This window comes from Octopus sinensis, unplaced genomic scaffold (assembly GCF_006345805.1).
Source record: "Octopus sinensis unplaced genomic scaffold, ASM634580v1 Contig16412, whole genome shotgun sequence".
Lineage (NCBI taxonomy): Eukaryota > Metazoa > Mollusca > Cephalopoda > Octopoda > Octopodidae > Octopus > Octopus sinensis.
The window spans coordinates 16,722-32,500 of record NW_021834329.1 but is presented as its reverse complement, the minus strand read 5'-3'; the positions used below and the strand labels follow the sequence as shown (position 1 = coordinate 32,500).

The following is a 15,779-nucleotide window of genomic DNA, read 5'->3' as shown; positions in this document are numbered from 1 at the left end:
AAAAAAAAGAAACAGTCGCAACATTCACCATGACGAACCAAATTCATTGCGTTGTGCTGCAAACAACCTAAACTACGGAACGAAATAAAGTTTAGCTACGAGAACGAACCTTGAAAATCTAGCAAGGCTTCGTATCGAAAAATTTCAATTTCTATATTAATCCAGTTGTTGAGATTTCATTTATATGTATCTATGTATTTTAGTTTTAAGTGCTTTAAAGATAAGCTTAATATATTAAAGATATGCTTAAGGATATTTCAGGGAGTCCATTTTTTTTTTATTATAAACGCCATTTTGATTCCAACAGCGTTGAGCTGCTAGAGTCGACCAGGTTATAGATTTGCTTTCTCTGACGTAACAAAATGGCGTTATTGAATATTTATGCGTTTCTCAGCAAAATGGGACATCATTCATAGAAAATTAGAATTTAATAAATCCTTATGATTTGTATAATTAGTTATAACGTTATTAGTATTATTTATAATTAAGGCGGATAGCAGGAAGAATCGTTTGCATTCAAAAACGTTTAAAGGCTTGTCTTCCGGCGTTACGTTAAGAGTTCAAATTCCGCCGAAGTCGCCAAAATAAGTACCAGTTACGCATTGGGGGTAACTGTAATCGACTTAGCAGCCTCCAATCCCAAAATTTCAGGCCTTGTACCTGTAACAGAAATTATTATTAGCAGGCCGAACAAAATGCTTAGCGGCATTTCGTCCGTCGCTACGTTCTGAGTTCAAATTCCGCCGAGGTCGACTTTGCCTTTCATCCTTTGAGGGGAGGGGGCGATAAAAATTAAGTACCAGTTGCGTACTGGGTCGATCGAATCGACTGGGCCCCTCCCCCAAAATTTGGGGCCTTGAGCCTAGAGTAGAAAAGAATACTTCCCATTTTGTATATATGCTGCTTTTTTTTTGTCATTCCTACATTTTTTTTTCACATAACTATTTTTTTTACGATTCCGTAAATGCGACCCCGGATGCTATTTTCCTTTTTCCACCTGTGCCATTGTAGCATTCCATGGTATCCCTTATATTCGGCTCCCTTTTGTAAAAACCCCTACAATTAGCTTCACACCCTTTGCAGTTTCTCCATGTCCTTTCCCCATTAATACCCATCGCACTTGTGGCTAAATAAAGAACATTACCATTATTATTATTATTGAGTGAGCGAGCAGAGCATGCCATCAAAGTGACACTGGGGTAAAATATACGAAGCCCAGTATACCCATCATGACTACCCGTCTGATAAGGGTACACCAGGCACATGCATCACAACCATATGTGCGCGACATGGTGATCTCATATCAAGATAAACAGCACATGACCTTGCAGGTGGAGCCCAGTTAGAATTTTCTTCAGATCGAGTAACCCATCCCGCTCAAAAGGTCCTTGAATAAGGGTTATTTAAGGACGTTGAACGAAACACCCATGTTTCCAGAGGTGAATTATTCAAACCCCAAAGAATCCTTCTCAACACATGGCTATGATGCTCCCCCACCATTACCATTATTATTATTATTATTATTATTATTATTATTATTATTATTATTAAGGCGGTGAGCTACCAGAATCGTTAGCTCTCCGGACGAAATGCTTACTGGCATTTCGTCCGTCTGCCATTACGTTCTGAGTTCAAATTCCGCCGAGGTCGACTTTGCCTTTCATCCTTTCGGGGTTGATGAAATAAGTACCAGTTACGCACTGGGGTCGATGTAATCGACTTACTCCCTGCCTCAAATTTCAGCCTTGGGCCTAAATAGAAAGGATTATTATTATTATTATTATTATTATTATTATTATTATTATTATTATTAAAGCGGTGAGCTGGCAGAATCGTTAGCACGCCAGGCAAAAAGTCTAGCGGCATTTCGTCTGCCTTGATGTTCTGAGTTCAAATTCCGCCGAGGTCGACTTTGTCTTTAATTCTTTCAGGATCGATAAATTAAGTACTAGTTGTGTACTGGGGTCGATGTTATATAGGTACATTATTTTAAACGGAAAGCTGGCAGAATCGTTAGAGCGTCGGACAAAATGCGTAGCCACATTTCGTCCGTCTTTAAGTTCTGCTCAGCTGGGAATTGGTGCCACCCGAGTAATGGCACTCCTCTTTCTATCACTTCTTCCAGTTGTCATATACAAAGTGCCGCTGGGTCAAACGGTGAGACACTGGAGAATTGAGTGTGAAAGTGCCGCTGGGTCAAACAGTGAGACGCGTGAGAGTTGAGGGAGCAAGTGCCGCTGGGTCAAACAGTGAGGCACGTGAGAGTAGAGGGAGCAAGTACCACTGGGTTACACTGTGAGGCACGTGAAAGTAGAGCGAGTAAGTGCCATTGGGTCACACAGTGAGGCACGTGAGAGTTGAACAAGTGCTCGGTCAGTGAGGCACATGAGAGATGAGCGAGCAAGTGCCGCTGGGTCAAACAGCGAGGCACGTGAAAGTAGAGGGAGCAAGTTCCACTGGGTCACACAGTGAGGCACGTGAAAGTAGAGGGAGCAAGTGCCACTGGGTCACACTGTGAGGCACGTGGGAGTTGAACAAGTGCTCGGTCAAACAGTGAGGCACATGAGAGTAGAGAGTAGAGCGAGCAAGTGCCGCTGGGTCAAACAGCGAAGTACGTGAGAGTTGAGCGAGAAAGTGCCGCTGGATCAAATAGCGAGGCACGTGAGAGTAGAGCGAGAAAGTGCCGCTGGATCAAATAGCGAGGCACGTGAGAGTAGAGCGAGCAAGTGCCGATGGGTCAAACAGTGAGGCACATGAAAGTAGAGCAAGCAAATGCCGCTGGATCAAATTCCGCCGCGGTCGGCATTGCTTTTCATCCTTTCAGGGTTGATAAAGTGAGTACCAGTTATGTACTGGGGTCGACCTCATTGACTTTCCTCTTCTGCCAAGTTTTAGGTATTGCACCAACAACAGAAATTGTTATCATTATTTCATATACGCAGGCAGTCTTTTTAAATACATACCAGCGATTATCTGGGGGAGTTTGATAAAATCAACTATGCCCGCCCTCAAATATTATATGGTATTGTAACTACTCTAGGCCGACTGTGAATGCAACATGGTCGAGTGGTTAAAATGCTTGCCTGTGTTAATCACACGGAAATGGGTTCGATTCCGTTCGGCGTCATTAACCAAGTCCTCAGCTGCCCCAGAGTTTTGTAAGTGAACTCAGATGGAGAGAAAAGAAACTGTGCGGAAACCCACTGAAGGCATTGTAACTAAAGTTAAGAAATACCTTGTGGTATTTATATCGGTTCTTTGCGGTATTTTTCAAAATCCCATCGAGGTCAACTGTACTGTTTTAACCGTTTGGGGGTTGACAAAATGAAGTACCAGTCAAAAACTTGGGTCGATCGATCGTCTTAATCCTTTCCCTCAAAACTGCTGGCTCTATGCTTAAATCAGAAACCATCATCATTATCATTTGGTTAATTATAAATCAGTATTATTTAAAATAGGTATAATTTTCTATATACATAAAAGGCCAAGTCGTGTTTTTTTTTGTTTTTTTTTATTGGTGAAAGGAGAATGCTATGATTGTAGCTGTGTTGAGAGAGAGAGATAGTTATATGGGGTGGATTATACAAATAGATAGGAAAGACTGTCAGAAAGCTACGGTGGAGTAGATAAATAGATAGACAAAAGACTGACAGAGCGGCAGGGAAAGAAAGAGGCAGAGAAAAATATTCGTCGGTCAATCAGTAAGCATGATAGCTAGTAGTCATATGAGCAGGGAAAACAAAAAGGCAAGAAAATGGAGCAAGGCTTGAGCAGAGAGATTATAATTATAATTACTACAAGGTTAAACAAACCCCATCGTTTTTGACGGATACTACGCCAATATTATTAATGACAAAATGTTAAATAGACAACAGAAATAATCCAAGTTAATAGAATAGCTAGGAATACTTAAATTAGTGTACTTGGTAAGTCGAAGAATTGTCTAAAGAGCCTTTTTATTTTCCTAAAGCTAGGCCTTCTATTATGGGTGTGTATTCCGTGTAAAATGCTAATGCAGGAGGGGGTGGGGAATTAAAACAATAAAAGGTGATATGAATGAGAGACAGATGTAAAAGATATTGTTTTACTTTACGTGCTTCATATAATAAACTTGTAATATTTCGGGTTAAGTTCCTCTTTTCAAATAAAATAAAGTTGAAAGCGAAACACTCCAGCTTGTTTTATTATCGATTACAAAAACAACAACAATAATAGCTTCTAATGATAATAATTGTTTCTAAGATGGCGATGACGTTTATTTCTTTAATAATAATAATAATAATAAGCTTTATCGTAAGCAGATCTGAGATTTGATTGGGACGATGGAAGGGAACAGCCGATTATGTCGTCGACCCCGGAAGAACAAGAAGGAAATCAGACCTTGCTATGATTTGAACATAAAACATTAAGGGTCCATGATATAAACAAATACTAAAAAGACAATTTGTTCAACGCGCTTATATTTTCCTGCCACTGCAACCACAGGCCACTAGCAGCAGCAGTAGTAGTAGTTACAGGGACAGCATTTGCGATTATATATGGTCTTGTGGAGTGACACTTTGTGTAGTCACGTGATATGAGTGAGTGGCTCAGAGTCAGCTCACTTCGCAACCACGAAGTACCGGGTTCGCTCCTAACCCCATTACACTTTCAGGAACTATCTCCCTCTTATGTCAGCGTCAAACCGTTCCGAGTTCAAATCGGGCAAACGGTAGCTGTTAAAAATGTGGGACTACATCAGAATGAATATTTTGTTTTAAATTCAAGTGATTGTGGGAATTCTGTGGGAAAAAATGTGTTCCATTATAGCCACGAGCAGCTGCAAGCTTTCTTCACAATGCCGCGGTTTCGATTCCTGGGACGGGCGATGCGTTGCCAAGTACTTTGGGCATTCGTCTAGCGATCACAATGTGGAGGATTTTGATACTTCAGCCGGATGGTACGTTGTGTCCTTGAGCAAGTATTTCATTTCACGCTGCTCAGCTGGAAATGAACGCCAGCCAAGTAATAGTACTGCTCTTTCTCTCTCTTCTTCCAGCTGTCATTTACAAAGTGCCGCTGGGTCAAACGGTGAGACACTGAAGAGCAGAGCATGAAAGTGCCCCACAGTCAAACAGCGAGGCACGTGAGAGTATACTGTGAAATTACCCCTGGGTCAAACAGTAAGACGCGTGAGAGCGCTGCTAGATCAAACAGTGAGGCACACAAGGGTAGAACGTGAAAGTGCCGCTGGGTCAAAGAGCGAGTCACGTGAGAGTAGAGCGAGCAAGTGCCGTTGGGTCAAAGTTGCGAGGTACGTGAGAATAGACTGTGAAATTACCCCTGGGCCGAACAGTAAGACGCGTGAGAGCGCTGCTTGATCAAACAGTGAGGCACACAAGGGTAGAACGTGAAAGTGCCGCTGGGTCAAAGAGCGAGTCACGTGAGAGTAGAGCGAGCAAGTGCCGTTGGGTCAAAGCAGCGAGGCACGTGAGAAAAGAACGCGAAAGTTCCGCTCGGTCTAACGGTAAGACTATACCGTTTGACCGAGCGTGCTCGCGACTACACAAGCACCTGTAAAAATTACAGAAAGCATTGTACTAGTTACAAAGCCATATGTAGACGCGGGTGACAGCTGGCTTGCTTGCGCTTCTTTTGATGAATAGCGAACCATTTCAAAAGCTAAATGTGTCGCTATCGTAAATGATAAAATTGAACAATGAAAGATAATTGAAGAGGAAAGAAATTATGGAATTTTGACAGGAAACGAATCGAAGTGAACTATTAGCAAATGAGTAAATGGCGTATTTATAAATGAATTCCGCATTTGGGGTAGTTTGGTGACCGTTTGTTTATGTTCTTGATGTGACATTTACACTGAACATACAAAAATCGGCTTTCCGTTAGTTATGACGGCGAGAGTTGCTGTTGATTCGATCAACGAAACAGCCTGCTCGTGAAATTAACGTGCAAGTGGCTGAGTACACCATAGACACTCATACCTTAACGTGGCTTTAAGGGTCTAGCCCGGCTCCCTATTGGTAACCACAATGAGGATTGCTGTTGATTCGATCAACGAAACAGCCTACTCGTGAAATTAACGTGCAAGTGGCTGAGTACACCATAGACACTTAACGTGGTTCTAAGGGTCTAGCCCGGCTCCATATTGGTTACCATAATGAGGGTTGCTATTGATTCGATCAACGAAACAGCCTGCTCGTGAAATTAACGTGCAAGTGGCCGAGTACTCCGCAGACACGTGTATCGTTAATGTAGTTCTCGGGGAGATTCAGCGTGACACAGAATATGCCAAGGCTGGCCCCTTGTGAATTACAAGTACAACACGTTTTTGCCAGGTGAGTGGAGTGGAGCAACGTGAAATAAAGGGTCTTGCTCAAGGACTGATCGCGTCGCCTGGCATCGAACTCTTCAAAAGGGCCGTGGATATATTTCTCTTTTTGTCTTTAAATCGACGGGAACGAAATAGCTTGGTTGTAAGTCGAAAAAAAAATGGTGGTTTAGAACGACGAAAATATAATCAACAGCAAATGGCGGTGCCCCAGCATGGCCACAGCTCATGAGCTGAAACTACAATCAATCAATCAATCAATCGTCGTACGCTTCAACAAATAAAAATGAGGATTTTGTTATTACTACTGCTACTATTATTATTATATTATTAACTAGCAGTATCGCCCGGCGTTGCTCGGGTTTGTAAGGGAAATAACTATATAAGCATTTTTAGAGAGTTATAGCCAAAAAATAGCAAAAAAAATGCAAAATGGAAAAAAAATTATGGTAATTTTTTTTAAATCGTTGACTCATCGTAGACATTTTTAGAGAGTTACTTCCCTTATATAATAGCGAAAAAAATGCATTAAAATGGAAAAAAATGATGATAATTTTTTTTTTAATCGTAGACTTATCGTAGACGCGCGCTAATACCCAGAAGGGCTCGATATGAATCACGACTATAAGATACCCGGTTTTGGTTAAACTGCACCGCAAAATGTGGGAGTAGTTAGGAATCTAAATCGTAGGAGACAGACACACAACCTTACTTTTATATATAAAGATATGGCGGCGAGCTGCTAGAATCGTTAGCATGCCGGGCGAAATGTGTAGCCGTATTTCGTCTGCCGTTACGTTCTGAGTTCAAATTCCGCCGAGGTCGACTTTGCCTTTCATCCTTTCGGGGTCGATAAATTAAGTACCAGTAATGCACTGGGGGTCGATGTAATCGACTTAATCCGTTTGTCTCCTCTATGTTTAGCCCCATGTGGGCAATAAAGAAATAGGTATTTTGTCTGTCATTACGTTTTGAGTTCAAATTCCGTCGAATTTGAACTCATTCTTCCAGGCTCGATAAATTAAGTACCAGTGAAACACTGGGGTCCAAGTAAAACGACTGACCTCCCCCCCCCACCACCACCACACATACCTCCTAGCAAAAATTCAGGCCTTGTGCCCGTAAAGGAAACGACTATTATCATTGTTTACTACGACAGTAAAATGGCGGCGAGCGAAACAGAGACAAAAATTTGACAAAAACAACGTTGTTGACACTAACAGAACCACCAGAATTACTACTACTACTACTACTACTACTACTACTACTACTACTACTACTACTACTACTACGAGTACTACTACTACTACTACTACAAAAAATTTTCCACCACTGAGGCATCCGATGAAGGTGGATATTTACAAGGGTAGTTTACAATTTGGAGGGGGGTTTATATTAAAACATTTAGGGGGGACAAGACGGAGGAGAGACTGGACGAGATAAAAGTATAGACAATGATACTAAGAAGCAATCAAGTCAATGATATGATGTATATGTGTGTATATATGTATGTATATATATATATATATGTATGTACGGTTTTGAACAACTGGAAGAATTTAACAGCAATCTCAACATAATTAAAAATAATGATCATTTTTGTATAATGTCATATGGTGATTATATATATACATATAGATGCATATATATACATATATACATGTATACATATATATACACATATACATGTATACATATATATACACATATACATGTATATACATTTATATACACATATACATGTATATACATATATAGATATATACACATATGCATGTATATATACATATACACACATATACATGTATATATATATATACATATATACACATATGCATGTATATATACATATATACACATATACATGTATATATATATACATATATACATATATACATATATACATGTATACATATATATAACATATACATGTATATATATACATACATACACATATATATACATATACCTGTATATATATATATATACATATATACACATATATATCTCTGTGTGCGTGTAGACGTGACATATATATATGACAATAACAACCACGATAATATAAATAACAAGCAGATTGCAAACAAAATATAAGAAAGAAAAATATCATCATGATTATTAATAATATGATCATAATTATTATCAATATTAATGAAAAACAGCAATAATTATTAAATGATAATTATTTTTTTTTAAAAATACGAGATATCTACGTTGGCAATAACAATCGCCATCACGACTACTTCTCAAAAATACAACATTTCTATGACAGAAGCGACTACGATAATGATGAGAATAATAATAATATAATAATAATAATAATAATAATAATAATAATAATAATGATGATGATAATAAAAATGATAATAATAATAAAGATGATGATAATAATAATAATAAAAATAATAATAATAATGATAATAATAATGAAAATAGCACTATTGACGGGATTAGCAATAACAACGGTGACAATAATAATAGTAATAATAATATTAATAATAAAAGTAATAATAATAATATTAATAATAAAAGTAATAATAATATTAATAATAAAAGTAATAATAATATTAATAATAAAAGTAATAATAATAATATTAATAATACTATGACACTAATAATAATAATAATAATAATATTAATAATAATAATGATAATATTGATGATACTAACAATAATAGCAGTGATGATAAATGTAACAATATTTTATGATAATGATAATAATAAGCAATATTGATAAAACTAACAAGAATAGCTGCGATGATAATAATAGAGCAATAACGACAATAATAATAATAATAATAATAATAATAATAATAATAATAATAATAATAATAATAATAATAATAATAATAATGTCTAAATATTAGGAATTAACTGTTGCCAAGCAACAGATATGAAAAGAGAAATCAAAAATTATGATGATTTTTAAATAAGGATAATAAAAAGCGTAATGCTACTACTACTACTACTACTACTACTACTACTACTACTACTACTACTACTACTACTACTACTACTGCTGCAACTGCTGCTGCTGCTGCTGCCGCTAGTGGCTGTAAGAATAATAACGTCGAATGATAAGTTGTTTTTGTTTGTGTATAGCGAAGGAAAATGAGAAAATTTTGTTTAACAAAAAACGGAAGTCAGCGTTATAATTATGTATAGAGTGGAATATATAAAAGAGCAAACAACAAGAGAAAGAGAGTGGGAAGAGAGAGAGAGAGACAGAGAGAGTGTGATGGAAACATATTTTACATCAATGGAAATGAACATATATATATATACATACATAGATATATACATATATATATATATACATAATATATACACATACACACGTACATATATATATACATACATAAATATATACACATATATATGCATAAATATACACACAATATATATATACATATACATAAATATATACACATATATATACATAAATATAGACACATATACATACATATACACACACATATATATATATACATAAATATAGACACATATACATACATATATATATACATAAATATACACACATATATACATAAATATACACACATATACATATATATATATACATATATAACAGATATATATACATAAATATACACACATACATAATTTCACACACACACACATATATATACACGTATATATAAAAACACATCCATATCAACATATATACATATATATACTTACACATGAATGCATGCACATATATATACACACTCATATATACATATATATATGTACATATAGATACATATATACATACACACATATATAAGAGAGAAGTGTATGCTTGCGGGTGGGTGTATATATATATGTATGTATTTATGTAGGTATGTGTGTGAGAGAGTGAGACGAAGTCCATGCTATGTGTTTATACAGCGACAGATATTATAGACAATACTAATGTACAATCGTTATGTGGACACAGCTTATGATGCATCTCTATATAACTCTACCATACATTTTCCCTGAAGATAACTGACACTTCACAAACACTTGATTGAAACCCATTCAATTTCACTTCATTTTTCATCGTAAAATTCTCACCCGCGCCCAATCGCGTTCTTACTTGTAATGCCGACAAATATAAATTTGATTTTTAACGCTCATTCTAGAAATATTTCACTTTAAAATTTATCTCTACAGATTTCATAAAGAAATTAGAGCCATCATTGAAAATTACGACGTCTAGGTAAGCAATGCGCTCGAAGATAAAAAAAAACGACAGGTGATGGATGTAGATACATGTTTCAGGAATTATTGCCTTTTCCTCAGTATCTAATCTATTAACTTTCCACGAACACATTGCTTCAGTAGTCACCAATTTCATATACATGGTAGTATATAATGCTTGCATAACGGAATACGGTGTGATTACCAGTAAATTATTCCTACAAGAATTGGGAGAGGGGTGAAAGTTAGCGGTTGATAGTGTAAAATATCAGTTAACTACTGCGTGTCTTGGTATATTCGGCGATCATTTTGCTCATCCACCCGCTGAAAAATATAGTGTGTGGATTGTACGAGTGCTTGTGCGTAAATGCGATTTCTGTATATAAGATATACCAGTAACTGCTGCTACTACTACTACTATTACTAAAATTACTCATGCTACTAATAACCCTGTTGCTGCTGAGGCTGCTACTGCTACTAAAAATTGTTTAACATCCAGCCATTCTCATTGTGTTTGCCGTCATCATCATCGTTATAATCATCATCATCATCATCAGTATTATCATCGTATTCATAACCTGCCAGTATCGAGAGAGTTCGATCTCTCACCATCACCTTTCACGCCAACCATGTTACTCATTCATTCTACAGTGTCCATCTTTTCTCATCACTACCCACCCAGTACACATACAAACGCACATGTAGACATACACGTTCAAATATATGTGTATGAGCTTCTGTGTGTGTGTATATATATATACATATATATATATATACACACACACATACGCGCGCATGACGGAATTCTGCTCCCTTGTGTAAAAAAACTACCTTCCTTATCTCTTCCTCCTCTTCCTCCTCTTCCTCCTCTTCATCGACTTATATATCTGCTCCCTATTACAGTAATAACATATATATATATATATATATATATATATAATATATATATATATACATACTCACAAATATATATATATATATATATAATATATATATATATATATATATATACATACACACAGTCACAACGGTATATTATATATATATATGTGTGCGTGTGTATACATATGTATAGACGTACATATATATATATATGTATGTATGTATATTTGAATATATGCACACAGGTATATATTACATATATACGATGGTTGATGTCGATGACGGTAGCCAATCAAATCTCGTGTAAGATTTGAACACGGCGAAACATATTTTTGAAAGAATTGGTCGAAGCCTAAAAATCAAAAAATAAAATAAATAAAAAACAGCTTGAAAATATAAAAGCAAAAATATGGCAATGAAAATGGCAATTACAGAGATGGACGGTCACGTGACAATGACGTAAACAACAGCAAGAGCAACCACAACGCAAATAACTAACAACAGTCAATTCATGCTGCTGCTGCGACTACTGCTACTACTAACGGTATTAGTAACTTGTGTTACATTTAAGATCTGTGTATAAGTATACTAGAAAATATACTTATCTGCCTCCCGCCAACACCCACACGCCCCCACCAAGAATATACAAATATACTGTGCATACAAATCCATATATATATATATACATACATACATGGGCTTATATATACACATACATTTATATACACGAACATGTAAAGCGTTACACACGTATATCTCATATATAGCTACGGGAACAACAAAGGCTTTGTGAAAACTCAAATAGTGCAGAGTAAAGTAACATCATATCAATATATATATCTGAAATGGAAATCTCACGAGTTCTATATCTAACAAGAATAACTCTACCAACGAGAACTTTGTTAAACAATAAGAGAAAGAACTGTAACGACAGGAGTAAGTTACACATGCACCCAAAGTGAAGTTTTTCTTTTTTTAAACAACAAATATATTGAATGGAAGGGAGAGAGAGAGAAAAGAAAAAAAAACATTTATTTCCCCTATTGACCCTACCCTGAAACGAAAAAAAAAACACGAAGAACAGAGGATTGTGAAAACATAATAAAATTCGAAAAATGAATAAAAAAAAACGTGGCAAAAAATATACCTGAATGATTGATAAAAATTATTGGAAAACGAAAATTCTATTGGAGAAAAAAATTAATTAAAAAAAAACAAAAACAAAAACGAACGAATCAAAAAATATATATACAACAAAATAAAAAAATAAAAATGCAAAATAATGAATGATGATATTAATATGAAAAAATCGAAAAAAACTGAGACAAAACAAAAATTATTTCAGTATAATATTAATAATGATAATAATGATTTAATAATAATGATAAAATTAATACACATCATGATTACATACATTAACTTTACTGAAAATGGCTAAAATTATGATAATTAAAAATAATAAAAATGATAATAATGTTGGTGAGGTTACTAAGAGACGATAATGTGCAAAAAAGAAAAATAACATTAACAAAATAAAATTATAATTATAACATTGATAATAGTATTATTATTAATACTAATAACAATATTATTATTATTAATGATAATATTTATTATTATATTTATAATTATAATTTAAATGAATATTAATAATATTATTGATTGTATTTATCATTATCAGACATGGATCAAAAGAATTATGTAACATAGAGGAGATTACATAAAATAAAGTAAGTTTGAACACAGTTATTGCCCCTTGTAATTCTTCATAAGTGTGTCGTCTGCCTTTCTTTTTGTGTCGTCTGCTTCGTTTCATTTTCACTAGGTTCAGCTCAGGAGCTTCGGACATGTTGAGGACAATGGCGTTAGTTTCGCTACCATTTGACCACTTCAAAACTTCCTTCGATGTGTAGCATTTGGTGAATGAGGCAGTTTGATGTTGGGGCCCTCATCCGAGTCTCTTGTTACGAGGTAGGTTCATCCGGAACCCATGACATGGAGAGATCCAGTTCTGTTTTGAAGACGATAACATCCACCCTATGTAATCCTCTCCAGCTTTTTTGAAAGATATTGAAAACCTGTGGTCTTTTAAGACCGATGTTGTTCCAGTAAATGGTCCTATATTCTGATGACAATGTTGGGACTTTTGGCTCTACACCGTGAAACCCCGCTCTGCTGTTTAACTTCCAATTCCAGCATTTGGTACAAGTTCTTCTTGGATTTCCCGAATGTATAATAATCCCTCGACTATCGAGTGTGTTACGTTCCAAAACCTCCCATAAAAATATTGGCTGTATGGTAAGTAGCTTGTTTACCAACCACATGGTTCCGGGTTCAGTCCCACTGTGTGGCACCTTGGGCAAGTGTCTTCTGCTATAGCCTCGGGTTGACCAAAGCCTTGTGAGTGGATTTGGTAGACGGAAACTGAAAGAAGCCTGTCGTATATATTATAGGTGTAGGAGTGACTGTGTGGTAAGTAGCTTGCTTACCAACCACAGGTTCCGGGTTCAGTCCCACTGTGTGGCCACTTGGGCAAGTGTCTTCTGCTATAGCCTCGGGCCGACCAAAGCACTGTGAGTGGATTTGGTAGACGAAAACTGAAAGAAGCCTGTCGTATATATGTATTATATATATATGCGTGTGTGTGTTTGTGTGTCTGTGTTTGTCCCCCTAGCATTGCTTGACAACCGATGCTGGTGTGTTTATGTCCCCGTTACTTAGCGGTTCGGCAACAGAAACCGATAGAATAAGTACTGGGCTTACAAAAAGAATAAGTCCCGGGGTCGAGTTGCTCGACTAAAGGTGGTGCTCCAACATGGCCGCAGTCGAATGACTGAAACAAGTAAAAGAGAAAAAAAGAGTAAAGAATTATAAATAGCAGCAGCAGAAACCCAATTATATCGAGGAGTCCGCGATATAAGTGTACATATATTAGAAAGAAAAATCCGCGATGTACTGAGGTGCGCGATAGGTGAATCGCAATATGGCGATGGATTACCGTATAGCCATATGTTTCAAAACTTTCCTTTTCAGCACATATTTACATTTGACTGATATTTGTTCTCATCTTGTTTGTTGTTAACACGTTTCAGCTGATATACCCACCAGCCTTCATAATAATAATAATAATAATGACATCGAAAAATACCTTAGGAATGAGAACCCAGGTTCGAAATTTCCCCAAGACACCTGATGAAGGCTGGAGAGTATATCAGCCGAAACGTTGTGTTAACAACAAACAAGACGAGGAGAAATATCCGTCAAATGTAAACAATGTACATAATTCCTCATCTCTTAAATATAGAACTGCATTTCTTGTTCAGGTTTGTCTTAAATCCGTATTTGTAAAATTTTCAAATATTATTGTGGTTATTATGTTGAAAAGTTTTGCAGTATTTTGGTAACTTAGGCGGCGAGCTGGCACAATAGGTAACACGCCGGGTGAAATGCTTAGCGGTATTTCGTCTCCCGTTACGTCCTGAGTTCGAATTCCGCGGAGGTCGACTTTGCCTTTCATCCTTTCAGGGTCGATTAAACAAGTACCAGTTACGCACTGGGGTCGATATAATCGACTTAATTCGTGTGTCTGTCCTTGTTTGTCGTCTCTGTGTTTAGCCCCTTGTGGGTAGTAAACAAATAGGTATTTCGACTGCCGGTATATTCTGAGTTCGAATTCCGCCGAGGTCGACTTTGCCTTTCATCCTTTCAGGGTCGATTAAATAAGTACCAGTAACGCACTGGGGCCGATATAATCGACTTAATCCGTATGTCTGTCCTTGTTTGTCCTTCTTGTGTTTAGCCCTTGTGGGTAGTAAAGAAATAGGTTTATTATTTAAGCTTACATCGATTCCTACGTGGTGTTGTTTTGCTTTTATAATAAAATAAATATATACATAAATTATAAAAATAATGGATCTTTTCCTTTTGAACGGCAGACAATTTCTAGTTAACTAAACACTTTAAAACTTCGTATACTGGTAGAATGTGTCAAAATAAAACATTTTTTTCTCCTGGTTTTCTTGAGAAAATTGTAATCTGTTTGTTTAACGTAGTTTAATTTTTCGAATTTTAACTAATCCTATGCTCTCTTTTGAGCTAAAATTATTTACTGCATCTAAAACTGAGACAACATCCTGTAACTAACCCTAAACCTCCCCCCTAACCCTAACCCTAATTTTTTTTCTTAATTGTTAAATCAATTTAATTGTTACGCGTGTAAAAAACTAAAGCAATGGAATTAAATTAATTTAACAATTAAGAAAAAAAGTTAGGGTTAGGGTTAGGTTTAGGGTTAGTTACAGGATGTTGTCTCAGTTTTAGACGCAGCAAATGATTTTAGTTGAATGGAGGTAATTGATTGGTTAAAATTGCCGAAATGCTC

General features: G+C 36.1%; 1 long non-coding RNA gene across 1 annotated transcript; it reads left to right on the top strand.

The window, feature by feature from the left end:
• The first annotated feature begins 1,852 nt into the window (after positions 1 to 1,852).
• On the top strand, positions 1,853 to 6,507 carry LOC118761683. The gene is made up of 2 exons (XR_004997563.1): positions 1,853 to 5,999; positions 6,127 to 6,507. It is a non-coding gene; the product is annotated as an uncharacterized LOC118761683 (long non-coding RNA).
• Positions 6,508 to 15,779: the final 9,272 nt, after the last annotated feature.